Below are 20,040 nucleotides of genomic sequence, written 5' to 3' on the forward strand. Positions count from 1 at the left end.
TATTATATCTTCAGGGACAGCCCAGAATATACCATTCACACTTTAGGTAACAGTGACAGATTGTATGAACAATAATATGAACCAATTAGTGTGTACAGTTTTCACTTGAAATGGTAACAGATCGCTAAGCAGCTCGCGTTGTTTCAGAAATAGACGGAGCTTATTATAATCATTTACTCGACTCCTTCGTTTTTCACAGATATCGGCGTGAAAAACAAATACTTTATTATATTTTTACGTGGACACATTTAGGTTCCTATGTATGCAATACACTTTTAAATTGAAAACCGGGGGCGGGTATGAGAAAGAAGAACATTTGGATAGACATGCGCACATAAACACATGCATTTCAAATAAACGTAACCGGCCTCGGTGGCGTAATGGTTAGGCCATCGGTCTACAGGCTGGTAGGTACTGGGTTCGGATCCCAGTCGAGGCATGGGATTTTTAATCCAGATACCGACTCCAAACCCTCAATGAGTGCTCCGCAAGGCTCAATTGGTAGGTGTAAACCACTTGCACCGACCAGTTACTGGTTCAACAAAGGCCATGGTTTGTGCTATCCTGCCTGTGGGAAGCGCAAATAAAAGATCCCTTGCTGCTAATCGGAAAGAGTAGCACATGTAGTGGCGACAGCGGGTTTCCTCTCAAAATCTGTGTGGTCCTTAACCATATGTCTCACGCTATATAACCGTAAATAAAAATGTGCTGAGTGCGTCGTTAAATAAAACATTTCTTTCTTTCAAATAAACGTAAGATAATTGGCAATCTAGTTAAAATTAGCTCCACTTGTTAATAACTTCTAGACCAGAAGTGCTCATTTTAATCAGATTGGATAAATGGTTATAATATAAGATACGGATTTTCCGTTTTTATCAGTATGTGTTCTGTTGATGGAAGGGCATAAAGATAAGTGGGGGAGAAGGTCAACTTTTTATACACTTGTCTAAATTGCCATTTTATTGACTGTGAAACTGTACAATGTAAAGGAAAGCTTTTATTCATTGTGTATGACAATTATTCAGGTTTGTGTTTGTAAAAGTATGTGTGTGTGTGTGTGTGTGTGTGTGTGTGTGTGTGTGTGTGTGTCTGTGTGTGTGTGTGTGTGTTTGCGTACGTGAGTGTATGTTTTACTGTTTAATATTAGTATATATATATATATATATATATAGTGTGTGTGTGTGTGTGTGTGTGTGTGTGTGTGTGTGCGTGTGTGTGTGTGTGTGTGTGTTCGTGCGTGTGTATGTGTGATTTTTTTGTCGTTTTTCTTGTTTTGTTTTAAATATAATTTACTACAGTTCTTAAGGCAAACAAATAATGGAAAGTTTTAATTTTTATTATCTGTGCGACTGATCGATACTTTAATAACTGTTTGCAGACGCCGTTATCAGCTGGATAGGGAATTGTGGGATTATGTCAGATCTGCGACGGAAATTCCACGAAGACATCTGTTTTATATTGGTAGCCAGTTTAAATTGTTCTAAGCTCCCTTCGTTTTTATGTTCGTTACTTCTTAGTCCGCTCGTACTATAGTCCGCCTGACAACGGTTTGAGAGAGAGATAACACACGATAACACGCACCTATCTTAAGATGTAGTTTCTCACACACCCATTTCAGAGAGGAACTCCCTGTGACATGTACAGAAGAATAGAAGAAGTTTGTTTTTTTAACACCGCTGGAGCACATTGATTTATTAATCATCTGCTATTGGATGTCAAACATTTGGTAATTTTTATATATAGTCTTAGAGAGGAAACCCGCTACATTTTTTTTCCATTAGTAGCAAGGGATATTTTATATGCGCCGTCTTACAGGCATGATAGCACATACCACAGCCTTTGATATACATGTGAGATGTATAGTGTCACATTGCAATATACAAACTATGTTGGAAATCGATTTTAAAGACATCTGCTTGGCTGCTTCTTGTATTATAAGTCATAATGCTCACTGAAATGAACACTACTGATACTGATTTCTATCTATGAATATGATGTACAGCTTAAGCGGCGTTTTTCATTATCGCATGCGAATTGTCGGCCCAACAAAAATCGGAACGTCTTTATAAGACAAAATTCGTTCCGAATTAGGTCTGTTTCTTACACACCCGTTGGTGAGAATACCATACATTATTTTTGATGGGTTGCTTACACAAGTACGTTTGTTAACAATTTCAATACATACGACTGGCTGCTCCTAGGTGATGACCAGGTCACCAATGCCATACGTCCAATAAAAAAAGGTCCAGCACGGTGGAAATCGATTACACTGTGACGTATAGTTAACATGGCAATCATGTGTCTGTAGCGCGTAAGTCAGCTACAAGTGCAACGGCTGTAAATAACTCTTAGTTAAAAAAAATGTTAAAATTTGCTTAAAACCTGGGGTTTTTTTTAGGATATGTAAGAAATAGAATAATACATTCGTTTCCGTTAGATAAAATTTATCTCACAACTCGTTATTTTAAAACGTATTAAACTCGCTTTCGCTCGTTAGATACATTTTAAAACAACTCGTTGTGAGATAAACGGTATCTAACGGCCTCTCATGTATTATTCTCTATTTACTGTACGATTCGCTCGCTCGCGACAATTCGGTGCGACTAATCGCATAAGAACGCCCCTTTAACTGTACAAGCGCTTAGAAAAATTTAGAATTGTGGACTCATATCCATTACTCTGGTGTTGTCTTTAAACAAAACAAACAATAACATATTCATTAGAAACCAATTCAGGTGTATGTCAGAAAGGGGGAGTTTCGGAGTTCGAATCCTCACTGCTAAAAGCGATTTTTTGTTGTTTTGTGTTTGGAGCATGATCCAAAGCCACTAGAAACTTCGCTTGCCACTGCCTAGACCCCCACTCCGATCCCCGGCATAATTTTCAGCACACGAGCCTGCATTTATCTTACAAATCGTTGCTTTAAAACATCGGCTATTGCTCATTTCGAAATATGTGTGCGCGTGTATGTGTGGGTGTGTGTGTGTGTATGTGTGCGTGTGTGTCTGTGTGCGTGCGTGTACCTGTGTATGTGTGTATGTGTGTGTGTGTGCGCGCGTGTGTCTGTGTATGTGTGTGTGTATGTGCGTGTGTCTGTGTACGTGTGTGTGTATGTGCGTGTCTGTGTGTGTGTATGTATGTATGTGTATGTGTGTGTGTGTCTGTGTGTGAGTGTTTCTGTGTGTGCGTGTGTATGTGTGTGCGTGTGTGTGTGTGCGTGTGTATGTGTGTGTATGTATGTGTGTGTATGTGTACGTGTGTATGTGTGTATGTGTGTGTATGTATGTGTGTATGTATGTGTATGTATGTGTGTATATGTGTGTGTGTGTGTGTGTGTGTGTGTGTGTGTGTGTGTGTGTGTGTGATTCTACTTTTACCAAATAAGGAATGGAAGAACATGTACTGTTTTACTTAATTGCAAATTGTATGTATACTCCTCGTCATATTAAAAATAATTATTAAATTTAAGAAAAAGAGAAACAAATCACAATAAAGGAGAAAATTAAAGAAAAAATTCCATCTAATTGACGACAAAATTATTTGCATGCCAATAAAAACATATAATGAAAATCACTAGAGACAACAACAAAAAAAAAAAAAAAAAAAAAAAAACACATTAGGAAATTCATTTAGACACCGAACCGTTCATTTTCTAATTGCCGTAATTATAACATTATTTAAATGCTGCATGTAACATCTCGTACTGGTCACAAAGCCTGTACTGGTTTCTGAGACTAAGAAAGAGAACGGCATAGAGATCCCAACTCCAAAAAACCCAGCTGTTTTTCCTTGTGAACCTTTGAACCCTATTTTCCTCTCGCCACCTAGGCGTGTGGGCACGCTGCGGTGCCTGTCATCGTGACCAGGTATGTCGGTCGCGCGGTACCCGCTACCGCACCCGTGTTCGCACCTGCATCCGCGTACTCATAACCGCGCATATGAAAAGCATCCTTATTACGGAGAAATAACAATAGATCGTCTAAGGAAAGAAAACAAAACTAAAATGAAGAAATGATGAAATAAACGAATAAATAAATACAGTGAAGTACTCTTATAACGAGACCATGATAGTTCGTTATAGAAGTAGTTTCTTGTACATATTTGCATAAGTTGGAAAGAAAGAAAGAAGTGTTTTATTTAACGACGCACTCAACACATTTTATTTACGGTTATATGGCGTCAGACATATGGTTCAGGACCACACAGATTTTGAGAGGAAACCCGCTGTCGCCACTACATGGGCTACTCTTCCGATTGGCAGCAAGGGATCTTTTATTTGCGCTTCCCACAGGCAGGATAGCACAAACTATGGCCTTTGTTGAACCAGTTATGGATCACTGGTCGGTGCAAGTGGTTTACAACTACCCACTGAGCTTTGCGGAGCACTCACTCAGGGTTTGGAGTCGGTATCTGGATTAAAAATCCCATGCCTCGACTGGGATTCGAACCCAGTACCTACCAGCCTGTATTGCATAAGTTGGTTAATAATGTATAGGGAAATAAAATGGGACGTCACGGTCAGTTCGTAATATGCAGTAGTTCGTTCAAAGCATGTTCGTTGTAAGTGTACTTTACTGTAAATAAGTAAATAAATAAAGTGGGACCTATCACTGATAAATAGCACTTCTGGTCAACTGTCTGATGAAAGACGAACCAATATATTGACGTTCTGACGTTAATCAAAATGAAGACAACATATCAAACCAAAATGAGACCACCATTACTAGAAACTGTTACATAAAACATAATATATAGATCATATAACAGGTAGCGTAATAGCACAGTGTGATCATATATATATATACTCTCATAATTTGATAAATTCTCCATTCAACCTATGCAAATTATCTACATCATGGGACTATATTAATTGTTTTTAAAATCATTTTAATCTATGACAGACGAAATAGTTATCCAGATTAGTGTGTCTCTCTCTCTCTCTCTCTCTCTCTCTCTCTCTCTCTCTCTCTCTCTCTCTCTCTCTCTCTCTCTTTCTCTGTGTGTGTGTGTCTCTATCTCTTTCTCACTCACTCCCTCACTTTTTCTTTCTGTCGCACACACACACCAATACACACACACACACACACACACACACGCGCGCACACACATATACACACATGCGCGCGCGCGCACACACACAGACACACACACACATCGAGCGCCTTCAGCATGACGTCATGAGTTTAACTTTCCACTTTCAGCTTTGATTAGTTTTATTAGTTTTGTTAATAGAAAAAAAGAAGAAAAAAACCATTAATTATTATTATGATTATTATTATTAGTTTGTCTTTGCAAAGAACGGGGGGGGGGGTTATTGCAAAGCGATGTGCTTAATATTCATATATCTAATTACGTTTGCATACGATAACTATAATACTGAATTATAAAAAATAATTAAAACGTTGCAGACTAAAACACAAACAAAACAAACCCTAAAAATGTATGATAAAGAGCAAGGGCAGATTCAGAAAATTCAGAAGAGGGACAAATTATTTTAATACAAAAGGGGTATATCCTCCCCATTTCAGTTGTAGCTCGTATATACAGGACCGTAGCTAGCGGGGGTGGGAGGAGGCATACAAAAAATCCGGTACAAATAATAGAAACTAAAACAAAATCCTCTTCTTGGTTTTAAGTATGTAACCTCCCTGAAATGGCTGCAAAATGGTATTTCAGAGCCTCTAGATTTCACAATTTCCTGAGGGCACGCCTCCCATGCTCGTTCATCTAAAGAATTCATCTGACCCATCCGTCCACCCTCGACAAAAAATCCTAGCTACGGCCCTGTCACGGGGATTCTACAATACCCGTAACTGAATGAAACACGATTGTCCAAACATCTCTCCTAACTGTATATCTATTAGATCTCTCTGTAACAGGCAGTTATACCCGCTGTGGCTCGTCTCTAGGTATGATCAGAGATACGATCTTATATAAAGTATATATTATTATAGCACGTTTAGTTCACTAGAAAACACAACCAAAACACAACACACTTTGGAATCTGTATTAACCTACGCTGACAAATGTACAGCCGCAGTAGTTAATTAATAACAACAATAATAACAACCCAGAACTGATCACTTAATTAGTTAATCTCTAGGTGTCTAGTTAACACAATATGCTAATCACTTCACCGTGACACAACACCCACACGTGTGATAATTGAGAAACGCTTCCAGGGGAACTTAATTAATAAAGGAATTACAGCTCTATTCCTAACTGGTTAATTTTTAATTAACCCTAACTACTCATTCAGTAACCTTGTAACACAATTAATACTGGTACCTATCACAATAAAGACAATAACCTACAGTTTACCTAGGTCTGCTAGGATGACTGGCTAAGCTTTATATTACCAAATACTCGTATAATGTTAGAACAAAAAGTCTACGATTTACTTCGTCAGATGACCGAAGACACTGTCTAAAGAATATTGGTATAATACAGTATTAAATTTTTTTAAAGTCACATCAATCACATCAAGGTTATACAACAGAGCAGAAATAATATATTTACCAAAGTCCAAACGGACAACGTTCCCCCGGGATACCTTCCTATGGTTCTCCTAGATATCTCTAAACCCTAGCTATTTATTCAAAACTCTCAGAGACAGCGAATATCGCCTGGGGGTACAACGCGGTACCTCACCTATCATCTGATATTCCACCTCCCCCAGAGTCGGTATATTTTTCTCTGATCGTCAGACTGGCTGTCGCCATCGTCGCCAAATCACGGTTGTAAAAACCGCACTCGCGGAGGTATTACGTAACTACTCGCCACATGGTCTCCGCACCTCGCTGGGTGTGTATTAGAAGTACAGCTCGAGGACCGTCGCGCAGAAGTATTACGTAACAAGTTGCCCACCTGGGCTAAGTGCAATGAAACTGCACACGGCCCTCTAACACAATTAATATCGCCACAGGCGAAAACAAAATTAAGAGCATGTTCCGTCACAGGCCCTGATATTGTGATATGAAAAGCATTTTGTTCATAACATTATATAATAACTTATATATACATATATATATATATATATATATATATATATATATATATATATATATATATATATATATATATATATATATATATATTATACACGGAAAACCAGATATGAAACAAAGGGGTAATAGTATTTCTTGGTAAGTCTGGTCCCCTGATGCCGCTTTGGATCCGCCGCTGAAGAGGTCATTATCATCTCTTGCCAATGTATGGTCATTAACATATAAGATCACCTACGAGTCTGGCATTAAAGTGTCCTACCTCCCTACCCACCCTGCCTGCTGAATGTTCCTGGCGAATTAACATATTTCTGTTATAAGTTCTTGGGAGGAAATGATACGGCAAGGGAGTGGGATGGATGGGGCGGAGGGGGCGAGGAAGTGGTATGGAGGGGCGGGGGGGGGGGGGGAAGAGTCGGAAGGGTCATTCGCAAAAACATGGAGAAGCATAATTTATAAACTTGTAAAAATTACGAAAGCCATTGTTGAATTTAGTAGCTGATATTTATCACTATTCTCTGCTCATGAATAACCAACCACATATGAATATATATAATAATATAAATTTTGAAAATAGCATAACAAGAAAATAATTTACCTGTGTAAGGTACAATCTTCACGTGACAAATAACTCACGAACCTGGATAAACAGAACAAGGTACGGTACTCTTTTTAACTTATGTCCATCCGTATGAGGGAACTACCTTTTAAATGTTTTTCAAAAAAGTGTAGCCTTTACGATACCCTCGCTTCCTTATCAGCCCAGCCCCATTCGATATTGTTTCAAACAGTCAAACCCACAATTCTCGTCTGCATATAAAAAGTTCGCGCCCAATTTACAGACGTCGTGTGTCACTATAGATTGTCAGACAGTCGCACGTAATCTTCTCGGCTGATTTACAGTTGGAAGGGCAGGTTCTGTTTACGGCGCTTGGTCAGAGGTGTATGTATGATGTTCTCCTACGTCATTACAGTCGTCGGTGTTCGCGTCTTCGAAACCCACACACATCACACGACAAACAACTCAGCCCATTCATGGTTGACGAAATACATACACACATTTAAGTCTCCGTCGTAGTAGTGTATCGATCGAGCGCGCTCAAACATATTCGCAAGAGAGCAGAAGAGAACACACAAATACGCGTGGAATACAGGGTTGTTTTAAGGAACCGCGGGGACTGTAGCACAAATAACAGCGGGTCCCCTTCCCAGGATATATAGTTTGCAACCCCCTCGGAGAGAGGGGGAAAATGACCTGGGGAAAATAAATGTGCACATCACCGCGGGGCCCCCTGAAGCGCGGGGACCGTAGCAATTGCTATTAGGATAAACCGGCTCTGCGTGGAAATATTTTTCCGAGTGTTCGAATTGTACCTTTAGTGAGGAAACTGATGTGATTACAACAGTAACAACCCGAAGATGGCAGAACGATATTTTTTTATTTTTTTTTTTTTTTGGGGGGGGGGGGGGGGGGGGGGGGAGGGGCAGGGATCTCACTGACCCTCGAAAAGTGTCTTTTCAAGCTTGAAACTTGGACAGGACTCTTATTTTTTCAGTTTTAACTTAAAATCCTATTATGGGACTCCCCAAATTTCACAAGAAAGCTCAAATGACCCCCAATGGAGAAAGTCCAGTGAGAATCCGGGGGGGGGGGGGGGGGGGGGGGGGGGGGGTTTGGAATACATTTATCGGTCTAAAACATAAAGGTATAACTGATCACAAATGTAGTTTTTCTTTATTACACCAGTAACAACAATTTGTTCGTGAATATTATCTATACAATACTGTAGTGTACTGCGTGTAGTGATCTTTTGGACAATGCCTTGAACACAGATACAAACTGATACAAATACTGTAATAATGATTTTTTTTTATTTTTTTTTTTAATTTAAAATGGTGGGGTAAAGTTTAAAATGGGCGAAATTTTGAACAAAACGTTTTCTGTGCTTCAAACAAATGCCTTGAAAACACTTAGAAAGTTCAAACAGAAGCAATAAATAAAAATAGATTGCTCGGCCGAAGAGTGTCAAAAGTTTAGAGTAACTTAGTCTATCAATCAAAAGATGCATCAGACTATTTGAGAAAAATAAGAAGAAAAAAAGAAAGAAAAACAAACAAATAACAACACACACAAAAAAAACCCCCATAAAAACCCATTGTTTTTTTTAGAGCAGACAAAAATGTTTAAGGTCCAATTTATACACCTACACAAAAGCAAGCTGCCGTTACAATGTCAAATATTTCCATTTGTAGCCACTGCACTAGTATTGTGTTTGTGTGAACAGTATACGCCAAGGTAGTTTTCTACGTCCATTTTTGCATCGATTGTAACAGTTACAAAGTATGTTAATATACAAAAACATGTCATTGTGCAAGAAGTTTAGCGGGAGAGAGCTGTAGACTGTGACGATAGGAGTTTATAGGAGGTCAAGTCACACCTCCCTGGGAAATGCATTGAAAATAAAGAAAAAAATTAGCTTGAGCAGGGAGCGTTTGTCAGTTTCTTGATGTAAAATTTTATATAGAACAGCTAGTAATAGTATAAAGTATTTAAACACTGTGATAAAAATGTCTCAGCTGAACAAATTATCTCATCACATTGCATGAGTGCCTGGCAACGAATCTCTTCTGAAGAGTTCAGTCTAGCAGTAGTGTGGTAACATTTCTGCTGGAGGGTTCGGGCTAGTAGTAGTATCTGACAACACGTTTCTGCTACACTGGAAGGTTCGGGCTAGTAGTAGTATCTGACAACACGTTTCTGCTACACTGGAAGGTTCGGGCTAGCAGTAGTATCTGACAACACGTTTCTGCTACACTGGAGGTTCGGGCTAGCAGTAGTATCTGACAACACGTTTCTGCTACACTGGAGGTTCGGGCTAGTAGAAGTATCTGACAACACGTTTCTGCTACACTGTAAAGTTCGGGCTAGTAGAAGTATCTGACAACACATTTCTGCTACACTGTAAGGTTCGGGCTAGTAGTAGTATCTGACAACACGTTTCTGCTACACTGGAAGGTTCGGGCTAGTAGTAGTATCTGACAACACGTTTCTACTACACTGTAAGGTTCGAGCTAGCAGTAGTATCTGACAACACGTTTCTGCTACACTGGAAGGTTCGAGCTAGTAGAAGTATCTGACAACACGTTTCTGCTACACTGGAAGGTTCGGGCTAGCAGTAGTATCTGACAACACGTTTCTGCTACACTGGAAGGTTCGGGCTAGCAGTAGTATCTGACAACACGTTTCTGCTACACTGGAAGGTTCGGGCTAGCAGTAGTATCTGACAACACGTTTCTGCTACACTGGAAGGTTCGGTCTAGTAGAAGTATCTGACAACACGTTTCTGCTACACTGGAAGGTTCGGGCTAGTAGTAGTATCTGACAACACGTTTCTGCTACACTGGAAGGTTCGGGCTAGTAGAAGTATCTGACAACACGTTTCTGCTACACTGCAGGTTCGGGCTAGTAGAAGTATCTGACAACACGTTTCTGCTACACTGGAGGTTCGGGCTAGTAGAAGTATCTGACAACACGTTTCTGCTACACTGTAAAGTTCGGGCTAGTAGTAGTATCTGACAACACGTTTCTGCTACACTGGAAGGTTCGGGCTAGTAGAAGTATCTGACAACACGTTTCTGCTACACTGGAAGGTTCGGGCTAGTAGTAGTATCTGACAACACGTTTCTGCTACACTGGAAGGTTCGGGCTAGTAGAAGTATCTGACAACACATTTCTGCTACACTGGAGGTTCGGGCTAGTAGAAGTATCTGACAACACGTTTCTGCTACACTGGAAGGTTCGAGCTAGTAGTAGTATCTGACAACACGTTTCTGCTACACTGGAAGGTTCGAGCTAGTAGAAGTATCTGACAACACATTTCTGCTACACTGGAGGTTCGGGCTAGTAGAAGTATCTGACAACACGTTTCTGCTACACTGGAAGGTTCGGGCTAGTAGAAGTATCTGACAACACGTTTCTGCTACACTGTAAAGTTCGAGCTAGTAGAAGTATCTGACAACACGTTTCTGCTACACTGTAAAGTTCGAGCTAGTAGAAGTATCTGACAACACGTTTCTGCTACACTGGAAGGTTCGGGCTAGCAGTAGTATCTGACAACACGTTTCTGCTACACTGGAAGGTTCGGGCTAGCAGTAGTATCTGACAACACGTTTCTGCTACACTGGAAGGTTCGGGCTAGCAGTAGTATCTGACAACACGTTTCTGCTACACTGGAAGGTTCGAGCTAGTAGAAGTATCTGACAACACGTTTCTGCTACACTGGAAGGTTCGGGCTAGTAGAAGTATCTGACAACACGTTTCTGCTACACTGTAAGGTTCGGGCTAGCAGTAGTATCTGACAACACGTTTCTGCTACACTGGAAGGTTCGGGCTAGTAGTAGTATCTGACAACACGTTTCTGCTACACTGGAAGGTTCGGGCTAGCAGTAGTATCTGACAACACGTTTCTGCTACACTGGAAGGTTCGGGCTAGCAGTAGTATCTGACAACACGTTTCTGCTACACTGGAAGGTTCGGGCTAGTAGAAGTATCTGACAACACGTTTCTGCTACACTGGAAGGTTCGAGCTAGTAGAAGTATCTGACAACACGTTTCTGCTACACTGGAAGGTTCGGGCTAGTAGAAGTATCTGACAACACGTTTCTGCTACACTGGAAGGTTCGAGCTAGTAGAAGTATCTGACAACACGTTTCTGCTACACTGGAAGGTTCGGGCTAGTAGTAGTATCTGACAACACGTTTCTGCTACACTGGAGGTTCGAGCTAGCAGTAGTATCTGACAACACGTTTCTGCTACACTGGAAGGTTCGGGCTAGCAGTAGTATCTGACAACACGTTTCTGCTACACTGGAGGTTCGGGCTAGCAGTAGTATCTGACAACACGTTTCTGCTACACTGGAAGGTTCGGGCTAGTAGTAGTATCTGACAACACGTTTCTGCTACACTGGAGGTTCGGGCTAGCAGTAGTATCTGACAACACGTTTCTGCTACACTGGAAGGTTCGGGCTAGCAGTAGTATCTGACAACACGTTTCTGCTACACTGGAGGGTTCGGGCTAGCAGTAGTATCTGACAACACGTTTCTGCTATACTGGAAGGTTCGGGCTAGTAGTAGTATCTGACAACACGTTTCTGCTACACTGGAAGGTTCGGGCTAGTAGTAGTATCTGACAACACGTTTCTGCTACACTGGAAGGTTCGGGCTAGTAGTAGTATCTGACAACACGTTTCTGCTACACTGGAGGTTCGGGCTAGCAGTAGTATCTGACAACACATTTCTGCTACACTGGAAGGTTCGGGCTAGTAGTAGTATCTGACAACACGTTTCTGCTACACTGGAGGTTCGGGCTAGTAGAAGTATCTGACAACACGTTTCTGCTACACTGGAAGGTTCGAGCTAGTAGAAGTATCTGACAACACATTTCTGCTACACTGTAAGGTTCGAGCTAGCAGTAGTATCTGACAACACGTTTCTGCTACACTGTAAAGTTCGAGCTAGTAGAAGTATCTGACAACACATTTCTGCTACACTGGAAGGTTCGGGCTAGTAGAAGTATCTGACAACACGTTTCTGCTACACTGGAAGGTTCGAGCTAGTAGAAGTATCTGACAACACGTTTCTGCTACACTGGAGGGTTCGGGCTAGCAGTAGTATCTGACAACACGTTTCTGCTACACTGGAAGGTTCGGGCTAGTAGAAGTATCTGACAACACGTTTCTGCTACACTGGAAGGTTCGAGCTAGTAGAAGTATCTGACAACACGTTTCTGCTACACTGGAAGGTTCGGGCTAGTAGTAGTATCTGACAACACGTTTCTGCTACACTGGAGGTTCGAGCTAGCAGTAGTATCTGACAACACGTTTCTGCTACACTGGAAGGTTCGGGCTAGCAGTAGTATCTGACAACACGTTTCTGCTACACTGGAGGTTCGGGCTAGCAGTAGTATCTGACAACACGTTTCTGCTACACTGGAAGGTTCGGGCTAGTAGTAGTATCTGACAACACGTTTCTGCTACACTGGAGGTTCGGGCTAGCAGTAGTATCTGACAACACGTTTCTGCTACACTGGAAGGTTCGGGCTAGTAGTAGTATCTGACAACACGTTTCTGCTACACTGGAGGGTTCGGGCTAGCAGTAGTATCTGACAACACGTTTCTGCTATACTGGAAGGTTCGGGCTAGTAGTAGTATCTGACAACACGTTTCTGCTACACTGGAAGGTTCGGGCTAGTAGTAGTATCTGACAACACGTTTCTGCTACACTGGAAGGTTCGGGCTAGTAGTAGTATCTGACAACACGTTTCTGCTACACTGGAGGTTCGGGCTAGCAGTAGTATCTGACAACACATTTCTGCTACACTGGAAGGTTCGGGCTAGTAGTAGTATCTGACAACACGTTTCTGCTACACTGGAGGTTCGGGCTAGTAGAAGTATCTGACAACACGTTTCTGCTACACTGTAAAGTTCGAGCTAGTAGAAGTATCTGACAACACATTTCTGCTACACTGTAAGGTTCGAGCTAGCAGTAGTATCTGACAACACGTTTCTGCTACACTGTAAAGTTCGAGCTAGTAGAAGTATCTGACAACACGTTTCTGCTACACTGGAAGGTTCGAGCTAGTAGAAGTATCTGACAACACGTTTCTGCTACACTGGAGGGTTCGGGCTAGCAGTAGTATCTGACAACACGTTTCTGCTACACTGGAAGGTTCGGGCTAGTAGTAGTATCTGACAACACGTTTCTGCTACACTGGAGGTTCGGGCTAGCAGTAGTATCTGACAACACATTTCTGCTACACTGTAAAGTTCGGGCTAGTAGTAGTATCTGACAACACGTTTCTGCTACACTGGAAGGTTCGAGCTAGTAGAAGTATCTGACAACACGTTTCTGCTACACTGGAGGGTTCGGGCTAGCAGTAGTATCTGACAACACGTTTCTGCTACACTGGAGGTTCGGGCTAGCAGTAGTATCTGACAACACGTTTCTGCTACACTGGAAGGTTCGAGCTAGCAGTAGTATCTGACAACACGTTTCTGCTACACTGTAAAGTTCGGGCTAGTAGAAGTATCTGACAACACGTTTCTGCTACACTGGAAGGTTCGAGCTAGTAGAAGTATCTGACAACACGTTTCTGCTACACTGTAAAGTTCGAGCTAGTAGAAGTATCTGACAACACGTTTCTGCTACACTGGAAGGTTCGGGCTAGCAGTAGTATCTGACAACACGTTTCTGCTACACTGGAAGGTTCGGGCTAGCAGTAGTATCTGACAACACGTTTCTGCTACACTGGAAGGTTCGGGCTAGCAGTAGTATCTGACAACACGTTTCTGCTACACTGGAAGGTTCGGGCTAGCAGTAGTATCTGACAACACGTTTCTGCTACACTGGAAGGTTCGGGCTAGTAGAAGTATCTGACAACACGTTTCTGCTACACTAGGTTCGGGCTAGCAGTAGTATCTGACAACACGTTTCTGCTACACTGGAAGGTTCGGGCTAGTAGAAGTATCTGACAACACGTTTCTGCTACACTGGAAGGTTCGGGCTAGTAGAAGTATCTGACAACACGTTTCTGCTACACTGGAAGGTTCGGGCTAGTAGAAGTATCTGACAACACGTTTCTGCTACACTGGAAGGTTCGGGCTAGTAGAAGTATCTGACAACACGTTTCTGCTACACTGGAAGGTTCGAGCTAGTAGAAGTATCTGACAACACGTTTCTGCTACACTGGAAGGTTCGGGCTAGCAGTAGTATCTGACAACACGTTTCTGCTACACTGGAAGGTTCGGGCTAGTAGTAGTATCTGACAACACGTTTCTGCTACACTGGAAGGTTCGGGCTAGTAGAAGTATCTGACAACACGTTTCTGCTACACTGGAAGGTTCGGGCTAGTAGAAGTATCTGACAACACGTTTCTGCTACACTGGAAGGTTCGAGCTAGTAGAAGTATCTGACAACACGTTTCTGCTACACTGGAAGGTTCGGGCTAGTAGAAGTATCTGACAACACGTTTCTGCTACACTGGAAGGTTCGGGCTAGTAGAAGTATCTGACAACACGTTTCTGCTACACTGGAAGGTTCGGGCTAGTAGTAGTATCTGACAACACGTTTCTGCTACACTGGAAGGTTCGGGCTAGCAGTAGTATCTGACAACACGTTTCTGCTACACTGGAAGGTTCGGGCTAGTAGAAGTATCTGACAACACGTTTCTGCTACACTGGAAGGTTCGGGCTAGTAGAAGTATCTGACAACACGTTTCTGCTACACTGGAAGGTTCGAGCTAGTAGAAGTATCTGACAACACGTTTCTGCTACACTGGAAGGTTCGGGCTAGTAGAAGTATCTGACAACACGTTTCTGCTACACTGGAAGGTTCGGGCTAGTAGTAGTATCTGACAACACGTTTCTGCTACACTGGAAGGTTGCTAGTAGTAGTATCTGACAACACGTTTCTGCTACACTGTAAGGTTCGGGCTAGTAGTAGTATCTGACAACACGTTTCTGCTACACTGGAAGGTTCGGGCTAGCAGTAGTATCTGACAACACGTTTCTGCTACACTGGAAGGTTCGGGCTAGCAGTAGTATCTGACAACACGTTTCTGCTACACTGGAAGGTTCGGGCTAGTAGTAGTATCTGACAACACGTTTCTGCTACACTGTAGGTTCGGGCTAGCAGTAGTATCTGACAACACGTTTCTGCTACACTGGAAGGTTCGGGCTAGTAGTAGTATCTGACAACACGTTTCTGCTACACTGGAAGGTTCGGGCTAGTAGTAGTATCTGACAACACGTTTCTGCTACACTGGAAGGTTCGGGCTAGTAGTAGTATCTGACAACACGTTTCTGCTACACTGGAAGGTTCGGGCTAGTAGTAGTATCTGACAACACGTTTCTGCTACACTGGAAGGTTCGGGCTAGTAGTAGTATCTGACAACACGTTTCTGCTACACTGGAGCTAGCAGTAGTATCTGACAACACGTTTCTGCTACACTGGAAGGTTCGGGCTAGTAGTAGTATCTGACAACACGTTTCTGCTACACTGGAGGTTCGGGCTAGCAGTAGTATCTGACAACACGTTTCTGCTACACTGGAAGGTTCGGGCTAGTAGTAGTATCTGACAACACGTTTCTGCTACACTGGAGGTTCGGGCTAGCAGTAGTATCTGACAACACGTTTCTGCTACACTGGAAGGTTCGGGCTAGTAGTAGTATCTGACAACACGTTTCTGCTACACTGGAAGGTTCGGGCTAGCAGTAGTATCTGACAACACGTTTCTGCTACACTGGAAGGTTCGGGCTAGTAGTAGTATCTGACAACACGTTTCTGCTACACTGGAAGGTTCGGGCTAGTAGTAGTATCTGACAACACGTTTCTGCTACACTGGAAGGTTCGGGCTAGTAGTAGTATCTGACAACACGTTTCTGCTACACTGGAGGTTCGGGCTAGCAGTAGTATCTGACAACACATTTCTGCTACACTGGAAGGTTCGGGCTAGTAGTAGTATCTGACAACACGTTTCTGCTACACTGGAGGTTCGGGCTAGTAGAAGTATCTGACAACACGTTTCTGCTACACTGTAAAGTTCGAGCTAGTAGAAGTATCTGACAACACATTTCTGCTACACTGTAAGGTTCGAGCTAGCAGTAGTATCTGACAACACGTTTCTGCTACACTGGAAGGTTCGAGCTAGTAGAAGTATCTGACAACACGTTTCTGCTACACTGGAAGGTTCGAGCTAGTAGAAGTATCTGACAACACGTTTCTGCTACACTGGAGGGTTCGGGCTAGCAGTAGTATCTGACAACACGTTTCTGCTACACTGGAGGTTCGGGCTAGCAGTAGTATCTGACAACACGTTTCTGCTACACTGGAAGGTTCGAGCTAGCAGTAGTATCTGACAACACGTTTCTGCTACACTGTAAAGTTCGGGCTAGTAGAAGTATCTGACAACACGTTTCTGCTACACTGGAAGGTTCGAGCTAGTAGAAGTATCTGACAACACGTTTCTGCTACACTGGAAGGTTCGAGCTAGTAGTAGTATCTGACAACACGTTTCTGCTACACTGGAAGGTTCGGGCTAGCAGTAGTATCTGACAACACGTTTCTGCTACACTGGAAGGTTCGGGCTAGCAGTAGTATCTGACAACACGTTTCTGCTACACTGGAGGTTCGGGCTAGCAGTAGTATCTGACAACACGTTTCTGCTACACTGGAGGTTCGGGCTAGCAGTAGTATCTGACAACACGTTTCTGCTACACTGGAGGTTCGGGCTAGTAGAAGTATCTGACAACACGTTTCTGCTACACTGGAAGGTTCGAGCTAGCAGTAGTATCTGACAACACGTTTCTGCTACACTGGAGGTTCGGGCTAGCAGTAGTATCTGACAACACGTTTCTGCTACACTGGAAGGTTCGGGCTAGCAGTAGTATCTGACAACACGTTTCTGCTACACTGGAAGGTTCGGGCTAGTAGTAGTATCTGACAACACGTTTCTGCTACACTGGAAGGTTCGGGCTAGCAGTAGTATCTGACAACACGTTTCTGCTACACTGGAAGGTTCGGGCTAGTAGTAGTATCTGACAACACGTTTCTGCTACACTGGAAGGTTCGAGCTAGCAGTAGTATCTGACAACACGTTTCTGCTACACTGGAAGGTTCGGGCTAGTAGTAGTATCTGACAACACGTTTCTGCTACACTGGAAGGTTCGAGCTAGTAGAAGTATCTGACAACACGTTTCTGCTACACTGGAGGTTCGGGCTAGTAGAAGTATCTGACAACACGTTTCTGCTACACTGTAAAGCTCGAGCTAGTAGAAGTATCTGACAACACATTTCTGCTACACTGTAAGGTTCGAGCTAGCAGTAGTATCTGACAACACGTTTCTGCTACACTGTAAAGTTCGGGCTAGCAGTAGTATCTGACAACACGTTTCTGCTACACTGGAGGTTCGGGCTAGCAGTAGTATCTGACAACACGTTTCTGCTACACTGTAAATTTCGGGCTAGTAGAAGTATCTGACAACACGTTTCTGCTACACTGGAAGGTTCGAGCTAGTAGAAGTATCTGACAACACGTTTCTGCTACACTGGAAGGTTCGGGCTAGCAGTAGTATCTGACAACACGTTTCTGCTACACTGGAAGGTTCGGGCTAGCAGTAGTATCTGACAACACGTTTCTGCTACACTGGAAGGTTCGGGCTAGCAGTAGTATCTGACAACACGTTTCTGCTACACTGTAAGGTTCGGGCTAGTAGAAGTATCTGACAACACGTTTCTGCTACACTGGAAGGTTCGAGCTAGTAGAAGTATCTGACAACACGTTTCTGCTACACTGTAAGGTTCGGGCTAGCAGCTTTGTCTGACAACAGATCTCTTCTAGACTTGGGGTGAGGTGGTTGGGTGTGTGCTAGAAGCCATGACTGGCAACACATTTTCCTAGGCTCGTGAAAGGGTCGGGATAGTAGTAGTGTGTTAATATATTTCTGCTGGGGTGGGGGTGGGGGGGGGGGGATTGGACTAGCAGCAGTGTTTGGTAATATTTCTGCTGGAGAGTTTGGGCTAGCAGCAGTGTCTGGTAATATTTCTGCTGGAGAGTTTGGGCTAGCAGCAGTGTCTGGTAATATTTCTGCTGGAGAGTTTGGGCTAGCAACTGTGTCTGGTAATATTTCTGCTGGGGGTTTGGGCTAGCAGCAGCGTCAGATTACAGATTTTTTTCTTCTAGAAGGTTCAGGTTAGCAGCAATGTTTTGTAACGTAACTCAGCTGGCTTGGTGGATTTGGCCTAGCAGCAGTGTCTGGTAATATTTCTGCTGGAGAGTTTGGGCTAGCAGCAGTGTCTGGTAATATTTCTGCTGGAGAGTTTGGGCTAGCAACAGTGTCTGGTAATATTTCTGCTGGGGGTTTGGGCTAGCAGCAGCGTCAGATTACAGATTTTTTTTCTAGAAGGTTCAGGTTAGCAGCAATGTTTTGTAACGTAACTCAGCTAGCTTGGTGGGTTTGTCCTAGCAGCAGTGTCTGGTAATATTTCTGCCGGAGAGTTTGGGCTAGCAGCAGTGTCTGGTAATATTTCTGCCGGAGAGTTTGGGCTAGCAGCAGTGTTTGCTAACATATTTCTGCTGGAGGCAGGGTTTCTGCCAGAAGGTTCGAAGGGTAAAATTACGTACCTTAAAATCTAGGAAATTATTAGATACATTTTTATAATTAATAAAAAGATTATAGTAAGAGAAATACTGTTTAAAATTGGTCAAAGTACATGAAATGCATTGTTTAATTTTAAAAGCTTTGAAACCCATAATCACTTAGTAGAGGCAGGAATGGGCAAGCAGCAGTGTTTGAAAACGGATCTTTTGTTTGTTTATTTAAAGACACCACTAGAGCACATTGATTTCTTAATCATCAGCTATTGGATGTCAAACATTTGGTAATTCTGACATATAGTCTTAGAGAGGAAACCCGCTACATTTTTCCATTAATAGCAAGGGGTATTTTATATGCATCAGGCGATCGCTTTACCACTAGACTTTCCAGCAGTGTCTGGTAACATTTCTGCTGGGGGATTTGAGCTAGCAGCAGTGTCCGGTAACATATTTCTAATGAAGGAGTTGGGTTAGTAGCCGTGTCTAGTAATATATCTCTGCTGGAGGGTTCTGGCTGCAAATTGTGGTAACATATTTCTATTAGGGGAGTGGGCCAACTCAGCAGTATCTCGTAACATAGTTCTGCTGAAGGGTTCGGGCTAGCAGCAGGAAAAAATACAAATATCACAGATAGATACTGACTTTTACTCAAAATTTCAATTTTGTGCTGTATTGGCCATTCTCAAAGAGAATGTTACACCCCTGCACCACGGTGAGGTTACAGCACGTGCAGGGGCAGTGTCTGATAACGTAACTCTGCTAGGTTGGGGTGGGGGGGGGGGGTGCGGGCTAACGATTTATGGTAACAGATCCCTGCAGAACTGGAGTACTGCCTTGAAATTCGAAGCAGACGTAAATAATTCTGTATTAACGTGTTTGCCTAAGC

At 42.7% G+C, this 20,040-nt stretch overlaps 1 protein-coding gene across 2 annotated transcripts in view; it reads right to left on the reverse strand.

The window, feature by feature from the left end:
• The window catches only part of LOC121370602 (thyrostimulin alpha-2 subunit-like), a 65,716-nt gene that overhangs the window by 40,922 nt on the left and 4,754 nt on the right, over positions 1 to 20,040 (reverse strand). Inside the window, exon 1 of one of the 2 annotated variants that reach the window (XM_041495943.1) lies at positions 7,603 to 8,234. The exons of the other annotated variant lie outside the window; for it this stretch is intronic. The gene's annotated coding sequence lies outside the window, so the exon portion shown is untranslated. Of the gene's footprint in view, positions 1 to 7,602; positions 8,235 to 20,040 lie in introns of those variants that run through there. 2 annotated transcript variants of the gene reach the window in all.

This window comes from Gigantopelta aegis, chromosome 4, assembly GCF_016097555.1.
Source record: "Gigantopelta aegis isolate Gae_Host chromosome 4, Gae_host_genome, whole genome shotgun sequence".
NCBI classification, from domain to species: Eukaryota; Metazoa; Mollusca; class Gastropoda; order Neomphalida; family Peltospiridae; genus Gigantopelta; species Gigantopelta aegis.